At 49.1% G+C, this 22,092-nt stretch overlaps 1 long non-coding RNA gene across 1 annotated transcript; it reads left to right on the forward strand.

Moving 5' to 3' along the window:
- The first annotated feature begins 943 nt into the window (after window positions 1-943).
- LOC122457270 lies at window positions 944-15,017 on the forward strand. Its single transcript, XR_006276740.1, has 3 exons — window positions 944-1,100; window positions 13,112-13,168; window positions 14,979-15,017. It is a non-coding gene; the product is annotated as an uncharacterized LOC122457270 (long non-coding RNA).
- The last annotated feature ends 7,075 nt before the right edge of the window (window positions 15,018-22,092 follow it).

Genomic DNA, 22,092 nt, shown 5'->3' on the forward strand with positions numbered 1-22,092 from the left:
TCACACTGTAAATGGAACTTCCCACAGTGACAGACTATAAACGTTACTGGAAATGAAACATCTTGGCCAAATCCTCAGCAGGCATAAACCAGCATACCTCTGTTGACTCTAATGGAGCAGGGCTGATTTACATAAGCCAGGGATCTGGCCCATATTTAACAAACTTTCCATATGTAAATCTTAGCAGACTTGGTGCTAATAGAAGAGTGTATTGATGTGACCAGGGCACTGAACTAGAATGAATTTGTTTTAAATCTACTGTGTTGCCTTGTATTTATTTTTATTCCAACGTGAAGAGAAACAGCTCTTTCAATCAGCCAAGCGCACTTCTCACTAATCCATCACTAATGCTTAATTTCCTGCCAGGCTCTGCCTTCACTGCAGAGCTAACTCGAGTTATCTGCACTCAGTGACTCCTCTCGAGTTAGCCGAGCTCGTGCAAGAACAGGCACACTGCTGTGCCCACACTGATTCTGCGCTCCCTCGATTGTGGGGCTACGTACAGCTTCTTGGGGCATGGCTCACAGCTCTGAGAGCTGCAGGAAACTGAGCTGCTCTATGAATTCTTTGCCAGTCTGTCCTTTCTGGGCACACTAGGGGAACTGTGGGAAGGTACTGGAGGACTAGTGGTACTAGTGGTACTCAAGTGGTGCTAGCCTGTGTCCACAGTACAGCGGGAGTGTCTACACTTCAATTTTAGCCCCCTTATATGACTCTATGATTCTGAGTCAGTTGTCCTGTACTCTGAGACTTGCTGTCACGTTGGGTTTTTGCCATGTAGATGCACCCTTAGTCTCTCTTTCTTGTTGCAGGTGATTTCCCTTCTCCTAAATTGTCCCTGAGCACCTCTTCAGCTCAGGTTGGGAACTCTGTTTCGGTTCAGAGTCACCTTCGTCTCAACAGTTTAGCTGCTTTAGCTATTTTCTGTCAGGATGGTAAAGAAATATCAAGCCAAAAGGCCATACCAGGCCAGTCACTGTATCGACATGACATCTCTGTGTGGAGCTCAGACCAGTTTAGATGTATGTACCAGTACAGGAACGACCAGAACCAGGTGAAAAATTCTCGTCTCAGTCTCCCCCAGACATTGAATGTACCAGGTGAGTTGTTGGACCCCAACACAATGTGAGGAGGGAGAAGGGAACAGCTGGCTGGTGATCAGGCATTTTAGAATTGTGTGGGCTTCTGCCATGGGAACCTAGTAATGACGCAGGTAGTGAGCTGTGATCACTGCCGAAGTGAATTGGGATTGTGCAGAACGTATTAAATCGGAGGGTCTGTCCCAGATCGAGGTGTCAATAGATGAGGCTTTGGATAAAATAGATAAATTAAACAGTAATAAGTCCCCAGGACCAGATGGTATTCACCCAAGTGTTCTGAAGGAACTCAAATATGAAACTGCAGAATTACTAACTGTGATATGTAACCTATTGCTTAAATCAGCCTCTGGACCAGATGACTGGAGGGTAGCTAACATAATGCTGATTTTTTTAAAAAGGCTCCAAGGCAATCCTGGCAATTACAAGGTGGTAAGACTAACTTCAGTACTAGGCTAATTGGTGAAACTATTTTAAAAAACAAAATTATCAGACACATCTATGAACACAATGTGTTGGGGAGAGTCAACACAGCTTTTGTAAAGGGAAATCGTGCCTCATCAATGTGTTAGAAGGTCTATAAACTCACGAATGGTGTGAGGAAAGTGAGTAAGGAAGTGTTATTATCCCTTCACATAACAGAAGAACCAGGGGTCACAAGACAAAATTAATAGACAGCAGATTTAAAACAAACAAACTGATACATTTCTTCACACAACATACAGTCAACCTGTGGAATTTGTTCCAGGTATGATGTGAAGGCCAAAAGGATAACTGGGTTGAAAAAATGTTTCAGAGTAGTAACCGTGTTAGTCTGTATTCACAAAAAGAAAAGGAGTACTTGTGGCACCTTAGAGACTAACAAATTTATTTGAGCATAAGCTTTTGTGAGCTACAGCTCACTTCATCGGATGCATTTGGTGGAAAATACAGTGGGGAGATTTATATACACACACAGAGAACATGAAACAATGAGTTTTATCATACACACTGTAAGGAGAGTGATCACTTAAGATGAGCCATCACCAACAGGAGAGGGCGGGGGGAAGGAGGAAAACCTTTCATGGTGACAAGCAAGGTGGGCCATTTCCAGCAGTTAACAAGAACATCTGAGGAACAGTGGGGGGTGTGGCGGTGGGGAGAAATAACATGGGAAAATAGTTTTACTTTGTGTAATGACTCATCCACTCCCAGTCTCTATTCAAGCCTAAGTTAATTGTATCCAGTTTGCAAATTAATTCCAATTCAGCAGTCTCTCGCTGGAGTCCAGTTTGACCAATGTACATGGCAGAGGGGCATTGCTGGCACATGATGGCATATATCGAATTGGTAGATGCGCAGGTGAACGAGACTCTGATAGTGTGGCTGATGTGATCAGGCCCTATGATGATGTCCCCTGAATAGATGTGTGGGACAGAGTTGGCAACGGGCTTTGTTGCAAGGATAGGTTCCTGGGTTAGTGGTTCTGTTGTGCGGTGTGTGGTTGCTGGTGAGTATTTGCTTCAGATTGCGGGGCTATCTGTAAGGAAGGACTGGCCTGTCTCCCAAGATCTGTGAGAGTGATGGGTCATCCTTCAGGATAGGTTGTAGATCCTTGATGATGCGTTGGAGAGGTTTTAGTTAGGGGCTAAAGGTGATGGCTAGTGGCGTTCTGTTATTTTCTTTGTTGGGCCTGTCCTGTAATAGGTGACTTCTGGGTACTCTTCTGGATCTGTCAATCTGTTTCTTCACTTCAGCAGGTGGGTATTGTAGTTGTAAGAATGCATGATAGAGATCTTGTAGGTGTTTGTCTCTGTCTGAGGGGTTGGAGCAAATGAGGTTATATCGTAGCGCTTGGCTGTAGACAATGGATCGTGTGGTGTGATCTGGATGAAAGCTAGAGGCATGTAGGGAGGAATAGCGGTCAGGAGGTTTCCGATATAGGGTGGTGTTTATGTGACCATCGCTTGAAAAAAGTATGAGATAAGTTCCTGGAGGTTAGGTCCATCAATGGCTATTAGCCATGATCTGGGTGTTTCTAAACCTCTGACTGCCAGTTCCTGGGAGTGGATTACAGGGGATGGATCGCTCATTAATTGTCCTGTTCTGTTAATTCCCTCTGAAGCACCTGGCATTGGCCCCTGTCAGAAGACAGATACTGGGCTAGATGGACCATTGAGCTGATCAAGTCTGGCCGTTTTTCTGTTCTTATTTTCTTATTAAATTTGTAACTCCATTATCCAACCCTACCCCCTTGGCCTTTTTGTCTGTCTCATCCACCCATGGTGTTTGGGGTCAGAGATTGACATTTCTCATGTCTGTAAAGCTAGCAGCTCAATGAGACCTGACCTGGATTTGACCATCATGTGCTAGTGCATTATTATTATTAATTATGATTACACCAGATGGGAATCTGGCCCACTGATGTCAATGGAGCAGGGCTGATCTGCACCAGCTGGAGATCTGGCCCATTGACTCTAGCAGAGTGGGACCAATTTACCCCAGCTGGGATTTGGCCCAGTGTGTCTGAGGCTACTTTGGAGAGACATGGTCTAGGGATTTGTAGCAGCTGCATCTCTGAGATGATCTCTGCTTGGCTTGCCACTGAACTGCTGAACGTCCCTGATATTGTTTTTTGCCGAGGTCAGAAGCTGATCCCGAGCACCGGCCCCAGCCCTGAGGATCCACCGTCTCAGGAAGGTGAATGACTAGAGTTGCCAACTCTTTAATTTCAGAAAACTGAACATCCTTGCCCTGCCGCTGCCCCGAAGGCCCGCCCCACGGCCCCGCCCCCACTCACTCCATCCCCCCTCCTCCATCTCTCGCTCTTCCCCACCTTCGCTCACTTTCACCAGGCTGGGGCAGGAGATTGGAGGTTGTCGGGGAGGGTGAGGGCTCCAGCTGGAGGTGTGGGCTCTGGGGTGGGGCTGAGGATGAGGAGCTCAGGGTGCAAGAGGGTGCTCCAGCCTGGGGCCAAGGGGTTTGGAGCATGGGAGGGAGCTCTGGGCTGGGACAGGGGGTTGCAGTGTAGGGGGAGGGATGAGGGCTCCAGCTGAGGTGCGGGATCTGGGGTGGGGCTGGGGATGAAGGGCTTGGGGTGCATGAGGGGGCTCTGGGTTGGGGCCAAGGGGTTCGGAGTGTGGGAGAGGGGTGTGGAGTCTGGGAAGGAGTTTGGGTGTGTGAGGGGGCTCTGAGTTGGGGCAGGGGGTTGGGGCACAGGAGGGGGCTTGGAGTGCGGGCTCTGGGTGGCTTTGGCTAGTGAGGGGTTTGTGAGGGGTCCAGGAGACATTGATGTCAGGTGGCCCCTTAAATAGCAGCCGCACCAGCACTGACCTGGCATTTCCTGGGCATCAGAGGGTGCTTTAACTGCCATGAATCCTGGACACATGGCTCGGGGAGGACCAAAGTTTTTCCTGTTCTCTGGAATGCAGGGGGGAGAGAATTCACCACAAGTGACACCCCTCCCGACTGCTGCCCCTGGCTTGCTGGTCCCCCAGCATAGTGCAAATCACAGCAGCTCTAGGGAGAGAGCTGCTGCAGGCCCCCTCATCCTCCTGCTGCCATTTGCAGTGACCCCCAGCCCCCTTCATTCCCCACTACAGCCCGGCCGCTGTCTGGGGCCTCCACACTCAGCTGCTGCCCAACTCTGTTCAGACTCGTTCCCAAGCAGAGCAGCCCAACTTTAGCCCCATGCTTCCATGCAGCCCATTCATCCCCGGGAGGAGACTGACCAGCCCACAGCCCCTTACCTGCTGGCCGCATGGTCCCGAGTCGAACCCGGCACAGCAGCCCCACAGGGAGCAGGCTTTGGGGCCTAGGACGGGTGGTGGTGGCTTGCCCTGACCACCTCCTCTCTCAGCTCCCAGTGGCTGGGGAGCAGTGGGCTGGGTAGGGAGGGCTTGAAGGCACTTCCTAAAGGCCACAGTGACCACTGTGCAGGGAACCCCTGGCCACCACGTTGGCTGCTGCCCAGGGTTAACCCTGCCGGCCCCAGCCTGCAGCCAAATGCCTTTCCCAGCCCCTCTGCTGGGATCCACCCCCTGCCTGCCAGGGCTCGCACTGCCCTGAGCTCCACAGAGAGAGTTGCTGCAGGCCCCCTCCTCATCCCCCTGTCACCAACCAGACTTTTAATGGCCCGGTGGGCGTTGCTGACCGGATCCGCCAGGGTCTTTTTCAACTGGGCGTTCCGGTCGAAAACCGGATGCCTGCCAACCATAAGAGTGACTGTGTTCAGGACTAATTCCCTCAGCGCTCAGCACACTGAGACCACGTTGGGTCTGAGATCAAATTAATAAATTTGTTAGTCTCTAAGGTGCCACAAGTACTCCTTTTCTTTTTCACAGGTTGACTGTATGTTGTGTGAAGAAATACATCATTATGTTTGTTATGAATCTGCTGTCCCTGGCTTTGTTTCTCCCTAGAAACCCCTCTGTATATTGGTTAGTATTTTGCTCAGATTGTAATTGGGCAATACTCAATTTGCACATGACCAGCCAGTAGGAGAGAAGCATTTCTTCTCCTCTGCCTGCCAGGAGCTTGGGAATCACATTTATGTAACCTGCCTTATCTCACAGACCTCTAAAACATATTTTCTAGTATTTAGACATGACTTCTCCTGTATTATCCGTACATACGTCTCACAATAATTGTGATGACCAGTGTGACAGAGGCTTCCATTAGACCCCTTTCTTGGCATTCTTTGGCAGACTAATGTGTAGATACTGCACCCAAGGAATCCCTGTAACCCTCATGTACCCCATGTCCCCTGCCGGTTGGCACCAAGAGGTCCATGGAAATGGGCCATGAGAAGGTTGCTGCATCAGCGGAACAGCATCGCTCTGGGTCTGTGCATCTATATATACCCCACTGAGCCATGTGGCATGTGCTGCTCTGAGCTGCTAGTGCAGCTGGGTCGTGGGGATGGGATCAGTGCGGGGAGATGGGATCAGTGCCTGCATCTATTTTTTTCTCTGTAAAATGTGCCTTGGAATTTGGCCCCCTGCTTGGGGGTTTCCTCAGCCCGAGCTACACAGATCCGGGGATGTTAAAGCCAGAGGGGGCCATTATGTTCATCTGTCTGGCCGCCTGCATCACCCAGGCCGGAGAATCCCATGCAGTGATCCCTGCATCCAGCCCATCTCTGTGGTGGAGATGGAGAGTGTCTTCTAGTAACAACAATCTTGATTTACAACCACTGAGTGTTGGACCATCTCCCATGTCCCCAATGGCAAAGGCTCCAGGGCCAGGCATGAGCATCTCCTTAGACAGATTTCAGAGTAGCAGTCATATTAGTCTGTATTTGCAAAAAGAAAAGGAGTACTTGTGGCACCTTAGAGACTAACAAATTTATTTGAGCATAAGCTTTCGTGAGCTACAGCTCACTTCTTCGGATTCATAGTTGTCTCCCCAACAAGCTGGTCAAACACAGCCACTTGGTTATAGGACTGTATAACTTTCTTAACAACTTTCACTCCATCTGAGACCTTCTCAAAGCTATCCACACTGGATCTTTCAACAGGAAAGTCAGTGGCTTCATTCACAACAGAAAATTTCTGGCTGTTAGGAACTGAAACTTTCTTGATTAAACCACTTTCACACCCTTCAGTTGCAGTAAACTGCTTGCAAAGACTACGATGAGGATTCCTTTCCTTATGGGCTTTTCTATGCAACAATTCAGCCTTCACAGAAATTCTGCCCTTATACTCTTCACCTAGAGCTTGCTCTAGAGGAACACTTTTCTGAGCAACAACAGACTCTTTCTAGGTCTCATTACATCCAGAATTACCTCTGGCCCATCAGGTGGATTCCTACACAATCCCCTTTCAGGCAAACTTATAGACTTCCTAGATAAAATGTTGGAAGCATTCTCCTTCCCTTTGCCACACACAAGTTCAGGAATCTTGTCCTTTTTACTACAGGTTTCCACACCCTCAGTAGGTAACACAATCAAATCACCTTTATGCTCTCCTTGTACCCTGGCTAGGATCTCACCCTAATTAGAAAGAGTTGCTACACACTTCCCCAGCCACACACTAGCAACAGGCAAAATACAGAATTGTCTGGTCTCTGGGATTTTGCATAGACACTAACTGGATGCGACCTAGTTACAGGGCCATTCTCCCTAGCAGACACTAACTTAGGACCATTCCCTTCCTGGGCTTTAGCGGATTCCAGAACCAACTCTGAGACAACTGCACTATTCTCAGGCATCGCTGTAGCTCACAAAAGCTTATGCTCAAATAAATTTGTTAGTCTCTCAGATGCCACAAATACTCCTTTTCTTTTTCCTCAGACAGAGCAGCCGCCCCCTAACACTGCACAGACACCTGGGCTCAGGGCTGGCTCCCAGGGACGACCCTACTGAATAACCAGCTCCACATTCGGCAACAGTCTGTCTCTTGGGTGCTCTCCCAGCAGCTCTTCCCATCTCCCCTGGCTGAGCCAGCAGCCCAGGCCTGGAGCAGCATGGCTGGGAAACACCAACATTCATGGAAGAGAATGAACAATTGGTAATTTCTGGGAAATGTCTTTCACTGTGTCTTGAGAAGACCTGAATGAGACGTGAGCCAAGCAGATACCTCCTTGGTTTGGTCGCTGTCTGACATGGACCAAGGCAGCCCTTTCTTATGGGATAACATTGTCCCCTCCATGGAACTCAGCGGATGTGCTGTTTCGGAGCCCAGAAGAAATGTAGACATTGGAACGACCCCAGAGAATGACCTACCTTTTCCTTCACCCAGAGGTATGGACAGCCCATAGACATAAGGAAGAGGCAGTGAAGTTTAGTGACAGGACACAGGCATGGGAATCAGCAGACCTAGGTTCTAATCCTGGTTCTTCATGGTAACCATGGACAAGTCACCCCATTGATCTTTGCCTCAGTTTCCCCTCCCATCCTTTATCTTCCTGGTCTAGCTAGATGATGAGATCTTTGGGGCAGGACCTATGCCTCACTAGCTGTGTGTGCAGTGCGTACTGTGCAAAATATAAAATGGGACCCTGTTCAGTGATTGTCCCTGGGTGGTGTGTGGAGCCTGGCCAAACTCCTCCCTGCTCGGGGAATCCTGATTGTGTTAGACTCCACAAACATCCTTTTCCTTGGGGTTTGAGAGAGAGACAAGGCTTCAGACCTGGCCATCTCCAGGGTAACCCCTAGACCTCACTCCTGCAGTGCAGTGCACTTGGCATGGGGCACAGGCTGGGAAATGCAGCTGCTCCCTTCTGCATAGGGGAAGGGAATGAGCATATTACATGTGAGCCCCATGTCCCTCATGGGCCGTACATCTCAGTGAGAACCCTGGGGCTCAGCCCCAAATGTTTGTTGGATTCCCTCAGCCACATGCCCACCTGGGACATTGTTATTATTGGTTATTCATGGTGGTGACCACAATGTGCCAGGTGCCTCCCAGACCCTGTTGAGGGGACAATCCCTGAGGAGATCACAGTCTGAGGATTGACAGAAAGAGAGAACTGGGGAAGGGGAACAAGACAAGGATTTTCCCTGCAAATCCCCATGTTTCGCTCTAGGCAGGTGGAGCAATGGGATTCCTCAGAGGGACTGAGACATGGAGAGAGGAGGGCTGTGTGAAGGAGCACAGAGCACAGAGGGTGTATGGGAGGCAGCACAGAGAGGACTGTGTTGGGGAACTGGGAGCTGGATGGACAAGGTTGGGGGTGCAGGCGGGCTGAAGGGACGGGGCCATGTTATACCCCATGGGGACTCGAGTCTTGTGGTTCAGGCTGAGCGATGGCTTGTTCTCTCCAAGATGAAGGTGATGATCAGGGAAGGCACCAGGAGGAGAAGAACCAGGGCATAGTGGAGGAACCAGATGTAAACAGACATGGCTGGGACTGGAATAGGGAACATTTGATCGGAGTAGAGGAGCAGGCAAATGGCTCTTGAGTGTGCAGGCTCAGAGCGGGATCTCCACAAAGCAGCTCTGCCTCCAGCTGGGCAGCTGTCCCCACCTAGATGGCGAGTGAACCCCGGGCTCAGGAAGGCTAGCCGCTTCTGCCCGAGGCCCAGCCTCTCCCGCCAAAGCCCAGAGGCTCCCCTGACATGGAGGCCACACCCATCCTAGCAACCTCCTGGGTGGGCCGCATTGTTCCGCTCTCCCAGCCCCAGAGCTCCCAGCGGGTGGGTGGCATGGCTCCCCCCAGCATGCCGAGTGGTGTGCTCCCCTCCACCATGCACTGGGCAGGTGATGTGGCACTTCCCCAGCCTTGGGGGTGTTTGGTGGCTCCCCCTCCCGCCCCTTCAGCACCAGGCAGCCCCTATTAGCGGCAGCCTGGGGCCCTGGCCACAGGGGAAGTGCCCCCTACAGCACAGTGCTGGGAAGTAGGAAGGGGTCTGGGGGTGGAGCATGGGCAGGGCCACACAAGGCTGTTTGTGTTCCCCCCAGAACTTCTGGGGGCCATGCTCTGAAAAGAGGCAGCCCAGTGTCATGAGACCTCAGTGCAAGGCCCCCAAGGGGGCTGGGACATTGCAGAGACGTGCAGCACGTTCAGCACAGAGGAGACATGGGGAACTAACAAACTAGGATAGAGACCCCAAGGAACACCAAGCAGGGCCTGTCATACCAGGACAAGCGCTCTCCTTGACTTTTCTCCTGGAGAGGGCCCGTGGATGGGAGTTAGGCATCAGGATATTGAATTGAGGGATAACCAGACCCTGAACCTATCTCTGGATGATTCTCACATTTTCCCTTCCCAGGTAACAGACCCATCTCCGTGCCCTAGACACCCCCAGGCCACTGTTGGATGCTCTGAGCCCTGGGTGTTGGTCCCTGGAGGCAAAGGGTTTCATAGATCAGGGAATGGACTGCTGAATTCTATTATACTGTTCAGCCACTAACGGACACTGTATGGAAAACATCTTATTTAAGCTAACCTCAGCCATGCCTGGCAGAGCATTAAAAGATCTTATGATGAACACATCTGGTGTGTACTTTGCTAAGAAGGAAGCTCTGAGGCCAGTCCATATCTGGTACCCAAACATGACATGGTGTCAGATGTATACTAGAGACAGACTAGAACAGAAACAGAAGGAAAACAGCAACAAAGGTTGTAGACAGAGGGAACAATGCAACATAGGTTGCAGGATCTCATCAACATGCCACTCTTCAAAACTCCAGGGCACTTCACTTGTGACAAACCTTCTCAATGGACAAACTGGAAACAGAATTGTGCAAGATTTCACAATGGAAACAGGCTCCACAAAGAAACTGGAAATATCTGGGTACCTTTGTTAATTTATGCTATGGGGAAACAGGCAGAGCATATGTTAAAATCATTTGACTCTACTGGAGACAGTCACAGAGAAGACTGAAAAAGGGTCCAGGTGATACTTGATATGTACTTTAGAGCTCAAAGAAATGTGCTTTATGAAAGAGCACGTTTCAAACAGAGAATTCAAGAAGCAGAGGAAAATGTTGAATGTTTGATAAAAGCTCTGCATATATTGTCTGAAAACTGTGACTTTGGGAATGCAAAATATGAAACTATCAGAGACAGGCTGGTTATCGGATTAACAGAAAGCTGTCACAGCAGCTAGAGTTGAAGAGAGATTTAACCCTACACACAGATATGCAGAAAACAAAGAACTCAAGCCCCTGGTCCTGCAGACATTTAATCACATGCATAACTGAACTTGTGAGTAGCCCTATTATCTTCAATGGAATTACTTACAAGAGTAAAGTTACGTAATTGCACAAGCGATAGCAGGCGCAGGGTCTCAGTATTTAGGGGGTGTTTTCCTTCCAAACTAGCAAAGCTGAGATTCCTCACTGGGTATGACCATGTGGAAAGGGTGACATTTTAAAGATAATCAATTTAAGCACAATCTTCTTTGTAACAATGTTTTAAAGTGAGAAATGTCACTTTTCCCTTCTTGTCTGTCTAAAAAACAATTGAACAGTCTTATAATATTAACTAGGGGGGCTCTTTGCAAAGTCTCCCAGTTGATGTAGACTATTCTCAGATTTCTTTTCAATATCATAGCCTTCCTGCTGGAGGTCAGTATCAGTACCCTCATTGTACAGATGGAGAAACAAAGGGTGGATGAAAAATTGGGGGAGGGAGGAATTAGGAAATATTTGGCTAAAATTTTCCCATATATTTCCAAATTTGAAAACATTGTCTAAGTTGTGATCCTCTCTAATGACCTTGTTTTCTGCAGACTTGATTAATTAATCTTCCCAGAATGTCTGATAATCAAGACACAATCAATGCATGTTTAATAGGTTTCAATGCAGATATCAGTGGAAACACCCGGTTAGGAATCTGACAAAGTCTGAATAGTTGCAGGGGAGGATTACAAAATCTTCAGTACAGTTTGAGGGTTTGACCAGAAGTCGGCTGAAGTCAATGGAAAAAACTCTCCTTGATTTCAGTGATTGGAGTGTAAAAAAATTACCATTAATTTTAAAGAACCCCTCTCCCTAATAATGCCCTTGGAAACTCAGAACGTATAGCATTGTAAAAATTTCAATATTTCTACTTTCTCACAAAGTCCCAAATTATCATTAATATGCTCCCCAAGAAGAATGTTAAACTGTCTGGCCCCACAATCATAATGAGCGCTGAGTGGCCAAACCTAACACTGGCATTTCCTAACATCACACTTCTTGAATTTGAAATCTCAGTAACATCCTTTTAATGTAATTTATTTATATGCAATATTAGTAATCTCTACTGCAGTAGCACCTAGGAGTGCCTGTTATAGATCAGGACCGCATTGTGTTAGGGACCATACCAACACAGAACAAAAAGATGGCTCCTACCCCAAAGAGTTTACAATCGATGTAAATTTACATGTAATGCCAACAGACCCCAGTCGCTGGCCGGCAGGATTGAACTGGTGTCCTTGGGAGCTGAGTACATGAGCCTTTACCCCATGAGCTAAAAGCTAACATGCTGTTAGCTAAATCTGTAGAACAAACTCATCTTATCTCTCTCTCTAAGGGGTCTCAGTGCAACTAGATCAGACAGGACACCACACCCAGAAGGTGTGTGGGTTACATAGGCTCTAATTTTCGAAGCTGTCTAAGAGATTTAGATCCAAATTCCATAATTTTTAATGGGAAATGGGTGTCTCAACCACTAGGCCGCTCTGAGCGTACATTATATATATGAGCCTGTGATGCCTTCACAAGGGCATGATATTATATGGCACGTAGAGCAGATGAAGTGAGCTGTAGCTCACAAAAGCTTATGCTCAAATAAATTTGTTAGTCTCTGAGGTGCCACAAGTACTCCTTTTCTTTTTTGCGAATACAGACTAACATGGCTGCTACTCTGAAACCTGTTAGTCAACCTGTGGAACTTGTTCCAGGGAGGTTGTGAAGGCCAAAAGGATAACAGGGTTGAAAAAAAGTATGAGATAAGTTCCTGGAGGTTAGATCCATCAATGGCTATTAGCCATGATCTGAGTGTTTCTAAATCTCTGACTGCCAGTAGCTGGGAGAGGATGACAGGGGATGGATCGCTCATTAATTGTCCTGTTCTGCTCATTCCCTCTGAAGGACCTGGCATTGGCCCCTGTCAGAAGACAGATACTGGGCTAGATGGACCATTGGTCTGATCAAGTCTAGCTGTTTGTATGTTCTTATTAGATTTGTAACTCCATTTTCCAACCCCACCCTCTTGGCCAGTTTGTCTGTCTCATCCAGTCATGATCTTTGGGGGCAGAGATTGACTTTTATCATGTCTGTAAAGATAGCAGCTCAATGAGACCTGACTTGGATTTGACCGTCAGATGCTAGTGCATTATTATTATTAATTATTATTACATCATATGGGAATCTGGCCTACTGATGTCAATGGAGCAGGGCTAATCTGCACCAGCTGGAGATCTGGCCCACTGACTCCAGTAGAGTGGGACCAATTTACCCCGGCTGGGATTTGGCCCAGTGTGTCTGAGGCTCCATTGGAGAGACATGATCTAGGGATTTGTAGCAGCTTCGTCTCTGGGATGATCTCTGCGTGGCTGGCCACTGAACTACTGAACGTCCCTGATGTTTGTGTTTTTTGCCCAGGCCAGAAGCTGATCCCGAGCACCGGCCGCAGCCCTGAGTATCCACCGTCTCAGGAAGGTGAATGACTAGGGTTGCCAACTCTCTAATTTCAGAAAACTGAACATCCTTGCCCTGCCCCTTCCCTGAAGTCCCTCCCTCTGTCCCATCCCTTCCCTGCAACCCTACACTCGATCACTCCATCCCCCCTCCTCCGTGGCTTGCTCTTTCCCACCCTCGCTCACTTTCACCAGGGCTGGGGCAGGGGATTGGGGTGTGTGGGGAAGTAAGGGCTCCGGATGAAGTTGTGGACTCTGGGGTGGGGCTGGGGATCAGGGACTCAGGGTGCAGGAGGGTGCTCCAGCCTGGAGCCAAGGGGTTCGGAGCGCGGGAGGGAGCTCTGGGCTGGGGCAGAGGGTTGCGGTGTGAGGGGAGGGATGAGGGCTCCAGCTGAAGTGCGGGATCTGGGGTGGGGCTGGAGATGAAGGGCTTGGGGTGCATGAGGGGGCTCTGGGTTGGGGCCAAGGGGTTCAGAGTGTGGTAGAGGGGTGCAGGCTCTGGGAGGGAGTATGGGTGTGTGAGGGGGCTCTGAGTTGGGGCAGGGGTTTGGGGCACGGGAGTGGGCTTGGAGTGCGGGCTCTGGGTGTCTTTGGCGGGTGTGGTTTATGGGTGTCCGGGAGGCATTGATTTCAGGTGGCCCCTTAAATAGCAGCCGCACCAGCACTGACCTGGCATTTCCTGGGCATCAGAGGGTGCTTTAACTGCCATGAATCCTGGACACCTGTCTTGGTGAGGACAAAAGTTTTTCCTCTTCTCTGGAATGTGGGGGGGTGGGGAGAATTCCCCGCAAGTGACACACCCACCCCACCTCTGCCCCTGACTCGCTGCTCTCCAAGCATAACCCAAATCACAACAGCTCTAGGGAGAGAGCTGCTGCAGGCCCCCTCCTCCTCCTGCCATTTCCAGTGACCCCCAGCCCCTCTCCTTCATTCCCCCCCACAGCCCGGCCGCTGGCTGGGGCCTCCACACTCAGCTGCTGCCCAACTCTCGTTCCCAAGCAGAGCAGCCCAACTTTAGCCCCATGCTTCCACGCAGCCCGTTCATCCTTGGAGAGTGACCAGCCCACAGCCCCTTACCTGCTGGCCGCATGGTCCCGAGTCGAACCCAGCACAGCAGCCCCCCAGGGAGCAGGCTATGGGACCCAGGACAGGCGGCTTGCCCTGACCCCTCCTCTCTCAGCTCCCAACCACTGGGGAGCAGTGGGCCGTGTAGGGAGGGGGCTGAAGGCACTTCCTAAAAGCCACGGTGACCACTGTGCAGGGAACCCCTGGCCACCGCGGAGGCTGCTGAGCGGGGTTAACCCTACCAGCCCCAGCCTGCAGCCGAATGCCTTTCCCAGCCCCTCCGCTGGGATCCACCCCCTGCCTGCCGGGGCTTACACCGCCCCGAGCTCCACAGAGAGAGCTGCTGCAGGCCCCCTCCTCATCCCCCTGCTGCCAACCAGACTTTTTACGGCCCAGTTGGCAGTGCTGACCGGAGCTGCCAGGGTCTCTTTTTGAAAGAGAAAACCGGATGCCTGGCAACCAGAAGAGTGACTGTGTTCAGGCCTAATTCCCTCAGCGCTCAGCACGCTGAGACCTCGTTGGGTTCTGAGCTCTCGAGAATCTCACCCTGAGTCCCTGACCCACAGCCCATCGGCATCCCTGGGACCCTGGCACTGAGTCCAGTGGGCCGGGCTTCTCCTATGTTCAGAACTGGGAGGAGGTGTCCTGTTCTAGGCTGGTCCTTGAGCAGCCCCTCTCCAATCTGCTCCACAGCAGGGTGTGTGGGGAAGGGAACGGCACATATAGGAGCATCCACAGCTGAGGGAAACCCATTTGTCTCCCCACAGCCATTCCCTCCTCTCACCCTGCAGCTGGCAGCATCTCCTGGGGTTGGCACGACTGAATGGCATACGGGGTACTGCCTTTTAGGGGGCTGCCACTGCAGAGCCCTTCCTTCCCCAGTGGGGTGGGAGGCATGATCTGTCGTGTTCTGGTATCAGATATGGACTGTTTAGAGAGCTTCCTTCCTAGCAAAGTACACACCAGACATGTTCATAAGAAGATCCTTTAAGGCTCTGCCAGGTATGGCTGAGGTTAGCTTAAATAAGATATTTTACATAGAGTGCTAATGAGTGTCTGAATAGTTCTCCGTGTGCTCTCTGTGCTGAATGTGAAGTGCGGTTCTGAACTATCTCACCCCCTCCAGGGGGATTTGCTATGAGGTCTTATGACACTGTGCTTCCTCTTCTCAGAGCATGGCCCCCGGGAGTTCTGGGGGGACACAGCTGTCCAGCTGGAGCCAGAGCTGCCTTGTCGGGGCTCCACTGTGATGGGTTCAGTCACAGAGACCCCCTTGGGACTGTCACCTGATGTGCTGAAATTACCTCTGAGCCCATTTTCCCTGCCAGCTTGGGACTCCAGAACCCTGCTTTGTTCAGCAAGACATGCTAGCCTCCTGCAACACAGACCCAGGGTCTGGACCATGCCCCCAAAGCTGTATGCTTTAAGTGAAAACAGCTCTTCAGGTTACCTGACTCCAGCACCCAGACACCCAGCTCTCAATAGGATCCAAACCCCAAATAAATCCCTCTTACCCTGTATAAAGCTTATACAGGGTAAACTCTTAAATTGTCTGCCCTCTATAACACTGATAGAAAGAAACACAGCGATTTGCTCCCCCAGGTATTAATCACTTACTCTGGGTTTATTAATAAACAAAAGTGATTTTATTAAGTATAAATAGTAGGATTTAAGTGGTTCCAAGTAATAACAGACAGAACAAAGTAAGTTACCAAGAAAAATAAGGCAAAAACACACAAGTCTAAGCTGAATACATTAAGAAACTGGCATAATGACAGGTTTCAGAGTAGCAGCCGTGTTAGTCTGTATTCGCAAAAAGAAAAGGAGTACTTGTGGCACCTTAGAGACTAACAAATTTATTAGAGCATAAGCTTTCGTGAGCTACAGCTCACTTCATCGGATGCATTCTGTTTTTTTCCACCAAATGCATCCGATGAAGTGATCTGTAGCTCACGAAAGCTTATGCTCTAATAAATTTGTTAGTCTCTAAGGTGCCACAAGTACTCCTTTTCTTATTAAGAAACTGATTACAGGTAAAATCTCACCCTCAGAGATGGTCCAATAAGCTTCTTTCACAGACTAGAGTCCTTAGTCTGGGCCCAATCCTTTCCCCTGGTACAGACTTTGCTAGTTCCAGCAGACATCTGAGGTGGCTAGCAGGGGTTTTCTCATGATTGACAGCCCCCTTTGTTCTGTTCCACCTCCTTTTATAGCTTTGACACAAGGCTGGAATCTTTTGTCTCTCTGGGTCCCTCCCCCCCCCCGCCCTTTCTAAATGGAAAATCTCCAGGGTTAAGATGGATTCCAGTGTCATGTGATATGGTCACATGTCCTGTGAGACCCCAGCCTCCATTCTTCCTGGGCTGACCCACACGCACACAGGAAGGTTTGCAAGTAAATAAATCCGTTCTCAACCAATGGTCCTAGTGAATAGGAGCCATCAAGATTCCAAGCCACCATTAATGGCCCACATCTTGCATAATTACAATAGGTCCTCAGAGTTATACTTCAGATTTCTAGCTTCATATACAAGAATGTTAAATACATACAAACAAAAGGAATATATTCAGTAGGTTGTAACCTTTGTTATGATACCTTACAAGAGAACTTTTGCAAAAAGCATATTTCAATTACCTCATATTCCCACTTATAAACATATTTCCATAAAACATATGGAGTGCAACGTCACACCCACTCTGACCCTGAACACCCTAGAGCCATTTCCCTGCCTCCCAGCCTCCCATCAAATGTCCCCTTGTGTGTTCCAGGCCCAGCCATGTCTCTCTACATCTGGATCCTGCACTCCACCCTCGTCCTTTTCTTCCTGGTGTCTTCCCTGATCATCACCAATATCCTGGAGAGAACAAGCCTGAGCCTCCAGACTGGAACTCCCAGGGGATGTAACACAGCCGCGTCCGCTCCACCCACCGGCTCCCCCAGCCCCATCCGCCCGGATCCCAGTTTCTCAAAGCAGTTCCCACTGTGCTGCCTCGCACGTACCCCTCTGCTCTGTCCTCCTCCCCAAGGCCCTCGGTTTTCCATATTTCAATCCCTCTGAGCAATCCCATTGCTTCACCTGCCTAGAGCAAAACATGGGGATTTTCACAGACAATTCTTGTCTTGTTCCCCTACCCCACACTGTGTCTGTCTGCCCTCAGGCTGCGAGCAGCTCAGGGACTGTCCCCTCTGTGGGGTCTGGGGTCACATTGTGAGTGCTGCCCCATATAAACAGTACTAACTATGACCCAGGTTGGGGTGTGGCTCAGAAAGTTTAGCAAACAGGCCAAAGCAACTGAGCCCCTAGGGTCTCACAGGAGGTGATGGACAATGGGGGGGTTGGGTGCAGAGCACTCATGTTTAGTATGTTCATTCCCCCCTTCAAGAAGGGGCAGCTGCATTTCCCTAGCCTGCACCCCATGCCCACGTACCACACGGTAAACCCCACAGACAGACCCTGGGCAGGGACAGCACTCGGTTTGGACAGGCCCCACATGATAAATCACATGGACAGTCCCTGGGAAGAGGCCCAGCATTTGTGAAACCCCCACCTGGGAGCTGAGTGTCAGCCATGCTTCCAGGACACTGTACCCCAAACTGCCCACTGCTCCTCAACTTAAACATGGTACAAGGAGTCAAACTCCAGCCCCGAATCCAGAGCAGAATGTCCCAGCCCAGCCCCACCTCAGCACTGGGTCCCATCACATCCAGGGCCGGAGGAGATCACACATATGGGGCCCCAGGCTCAGGCTGTAACCAGAGCTGGCCTTTGGTACAGCAAAAGGGGTAAAATCTAAGCAGGGCACCTCTGACTCAGGAGGTACCCTGCCCTGCTGATCTGCAACCCTCTGCATCCGCGGCTGCTCCTGCCTCCTGCTTTGGAGCCGCCCCAGGCCAGCTGCCCCCAGGAGCCTCATATTTGCTGTGCAAGAGATGGGGTTAGGGATAAGAGGGGGCACTGATGTCAGAGTGTCCCCCATCCATGTACCCCATCTCTGTGATCTGGGATGGGGGGTTACAGGGGTCAGGAGTGGGACAGAGATGCTGGCAGCTGCTGCTGACTGAAGAAGCCTTTAGACTGGTGAGTGCCACTCTGCTTAAAGGGGCAGCGCGCTGTCTCTCATACACTCCCCCAGCACACTCTCTCTCTCTCTCTCACACACACACACACACACACACACATACAGTTTCTCTTTCACACTCCCCCAACACACACTGGCTCTTTTTCACACACACACTCTCACACACTTCTCCAACACAAACTGTCTCTCCTCACACACACATACACCCCCCCCCCAACAAACATGTATTATGTTTTTGTTATTACTTCTTGGTACTTCCTGCAAAGCATGTATATTCTCTGTAATTTTAGTCTTTCAAATTGCTATTGTTTTAGTTTTTTTTTACCAGTCTGTGCATTTCATAATTTTATTTCTCTCTTATGCTTAATTTTAATTCTTTGTGTAGTGAGTTCTAAAATGCCTAATCTGTCCTGGCTGGAGTAATTATCATTATTACTTTTGTTATCATATTGTGCTTTGTCATTTATTATTTAAAATGCTACAATCAAATAATAGTATCCTTCTAGAATGTAACTTCAGCTTGTACTAACCTTAGCAGTGCCAGTTTAAAAAACATTAGCTAAAAACATAACTTTAGACATTGGGCTTATTAAGGTTGCTTATTTTCAAATTGTATTTTTAGTTGTATCTGTAAAATAATTTAAAATATACATGAAAACAGATGTAGTTCCAACTATGATAGCAATGATGGAATTAAATTTTAGTGAGTCACATACATAATTTTGATCAGTAACCTAAATGCCAAAGTAATTAGAAATATAAATTCCCTTTCTTAATAAACAAGAAAAAAAAGTTAAAATTAAGTATGTTTTTAGTGGAATGCAAAAACAATTGACTAAAATAGAGCAGATAATGGCAGTAACACAGAGTATGTATGGTAGAGGAAGTAAGCAGATTTTAAGCAATTTTTTTTTATTTTTATTTATCTCTACTAAAGATAGTGTACAAAGTATCTAACATGTGTTTCTGATATCTGTTCCAGAACTGATACCTCAAGGTTTGGGGTTGGGAATATCTGCTGTATTATCTCCTGATTGTTCTAAATTTACATAAACCTTTAAACGTGGCTTTAACAATTAGATACAGTGCTCCTGACAGCTAATTCCTAAATTATTATCTGCAAAAACCCTAGAGTTTTCAGGTGGCTAAGCGATCCCTAGAATCATGATTAAAGTTTCCTCACCCTCCCCCAAAATCTGAAATGGTGTCCCGGTGAGCCAGGAGTGGCCAGAGGGCTGCAGGAGGGCCATAGGCTCTGGCAAGATGTAGCCCCTGTGTGACCATGCAAAGCCCGCCTTGAGCCACATGCCAAGCACCAGGCACCACAAGCCACAGGAGCAGCTCAGACATATGGGTGGCAATACACCATATGCCTGGCCACCCTTACTTCTGCACTGCTGCTGGCGGTGGCGTTGCCTTCAGAGCTGGGTGCCCGGCCAGGACCCACCAGTAACAGGCCGCCCTGCCGGTGCTTATTTTGTGCCAGGGCTGAGCTCTGGCACATCTTTCAATACAAACTGAATACTGGGGAGGCAGTGGAGACCAGATGTGATGGGGGGAGCAGGGTGCCCATTGGGGCTGGATGGTGGGGGGCGCCAAAACACAAGTACCCCCAGGGCACCATTTTCCGTAAGACCGGCCCTGGAATAACACAGCCACACAAACCTCTTTGCCCCCGTGGGGCTCACCTCTCTGAACACACACAGCCCCACAGAGTCTCCAGCTAAATACAGCCCCTATAAATGGGATTTGCTCAGTTGTGGATATGTAGGTGCCCAGCCCCAAAGAGCCCCCAGGGCACAGCCTCACCCCACCTGCAGCCTCTGGGGAGAGGGAAGAAAAACAGCATGAAAATGGGTAGGAAAAAAACAAGCGCTAGAAAGTGTTAGTGCAAGGGGAAGTGCAGTGGGGGAGGGGCAAAGCCTTCAGAGCTGTTGATCCAGTCCTGTCTTGGGGGCTAGTGCTAGTGAAACCCTGTACAAATCCATCTCCAGTCTGTAACACAGGCCAAAGGCAGCTCCCAAACTGAGGGAGGCAGGGCAGGGCTTAGCGCACTGGGATATTTACACCAGAAATACCCAGCTCTGTGGCCGATTCCCCTCTGCCTGGCACATGGGGTCAACCATGTTACCTGGGCACAGCGAGTGTGAAATGACCCCCGAGTTACACCCCCACTGCACTGGTACAAATGGCACACTGTGGGCCCGGCAGGAGAGACTCAGACTCCTGAAATCCAGGATTAGTGAAAAAATCAAGATTGGTACAAAGATAACGGCTAAGAGAGACTGGAGAGATCACATCCAACGGCACAGTTTGATAGAAAGTGACAATTAGGTTAATTAAAACCTAGATGGTCCCGTCTAGCCTGAACATCTTTCAATTGCTGATGTCCTTTGGGGGAGTTTTTAACATCAGATTCAATAACGACAGACCCAGACAGGGCTCTCGCTGAGTGGCCTGTTGCACTGTTTAACAGCTCCCCGCCACATTGCCCAGCCTGCGGACCATCCTAGAGCAGGTGTCTGAGTGCTCGGGAGAAGGAGCAGCTCTGAGCGGGTCACATCATAGCCAGGCCACTCACAGGCAGGGCCCAATATAGCAGGGATTCAGACCCACAGCTAAAACAGACTAAATAGGCAAGTCTGATATGTGTCTGGGTGTATGAATTAAAGCTGGGCGTTGCCTCAGCTTTGCTGTTTTGAATTCCATATTTCCGTGAATTCCCAAGTGAACAGACCCTTCTCCTTTTACCAGTCAATACATTTCTCATCTCCGTGATTGCTAACACTCAGCTCCCTGTCATTCCCATCTCCCATGTCTCTTTGTTGTTCCAGGTGATCTCCCAGCACCTACGTTGTTCCTGAATACAACGTCAGCTCAGGAGGGGGACCCAGTTTTAGCCCGATGTGCATATCTTCCAAAGTATAATGTTACCAAAGTTATTTTCTGTAAGGATGGGATGGAGTTTTCAAGCCAAAAATTCAAACCAGAACAAATTAGTTCTACAGTGCTTCTGAAGACCTCCATGAAGAGTGGAGGGCACTATTCCTGTGGGTATCAGCGCAAGGATGAGAAAAACCAGGTGACCAGTTCCAACTACAGTGCCCCCTTGCAACTGAGGGTCACAGGTGAGCATCTGTACGCTTCACAGTGTGGGCAGGAGAAAGGGCTCAAGTGGAGGATATCCAGCATTTAGTAGATTATTCCTCCCCCACCCAGCCATATCTGGCTTGTTTATAACATTTTCTGACCCCAAAGCTGTGCTTTCAGTAGGAAAACAGCTGTGTTCTGCACTAGAATCAACTAACTCGAGGTAAAACTGCAGTGAAGACAGGACAGTTTGGAGATGTCACATGTGTTAGCAGGCTGAGTTATGGCTACAGGGGAGCCAGGAGCCAGACGTGTAAAGGTATTCATGGTAGATACAGACCCCAATTTAACTCATTCCTAGCTAAGGCACTGTGATATTTCTTGTGTTTATTGACCAGACAAAAAGGCTCTCCTCGATGGCAGCAGAGTCACTGACCAGCCTGAGAAAACTCCACCTCACCAAGGTGAGTAACTGTATTTACTATTGGCCTGATTCCACAGAGTACATTGGGTTCAGAGCTCTTGAAAATTTCACCTGCAGTCCCAATCCACAGCCCATCACAGTAACTGGGCAACAAAATGACAGAAGAAACTGAATGATGGTAAATGCAAAGAAATGAACATTGGAAAACATAATCCCAGTTATAAATAGAGAATGAAGGGGTCTAAATTAGCTGTTACTACTCAAGAAAGAGATCTTGGAGCCATCATG

Source organism: Dermochelys coriacea, chromosome 23, assembly GCF_009764565.3.
Source record: "Dermochelys coriacea isolate rDerCor1 chromosome 23, rDerCor1.pri.v4, whole genome shotgun sequence".
Taxonomy (NCBI): Eukaryota; Metazoa; Chordata; order Testudines; family Dermochelyidae; genus Dermochelys; species Dermochelys coriacea.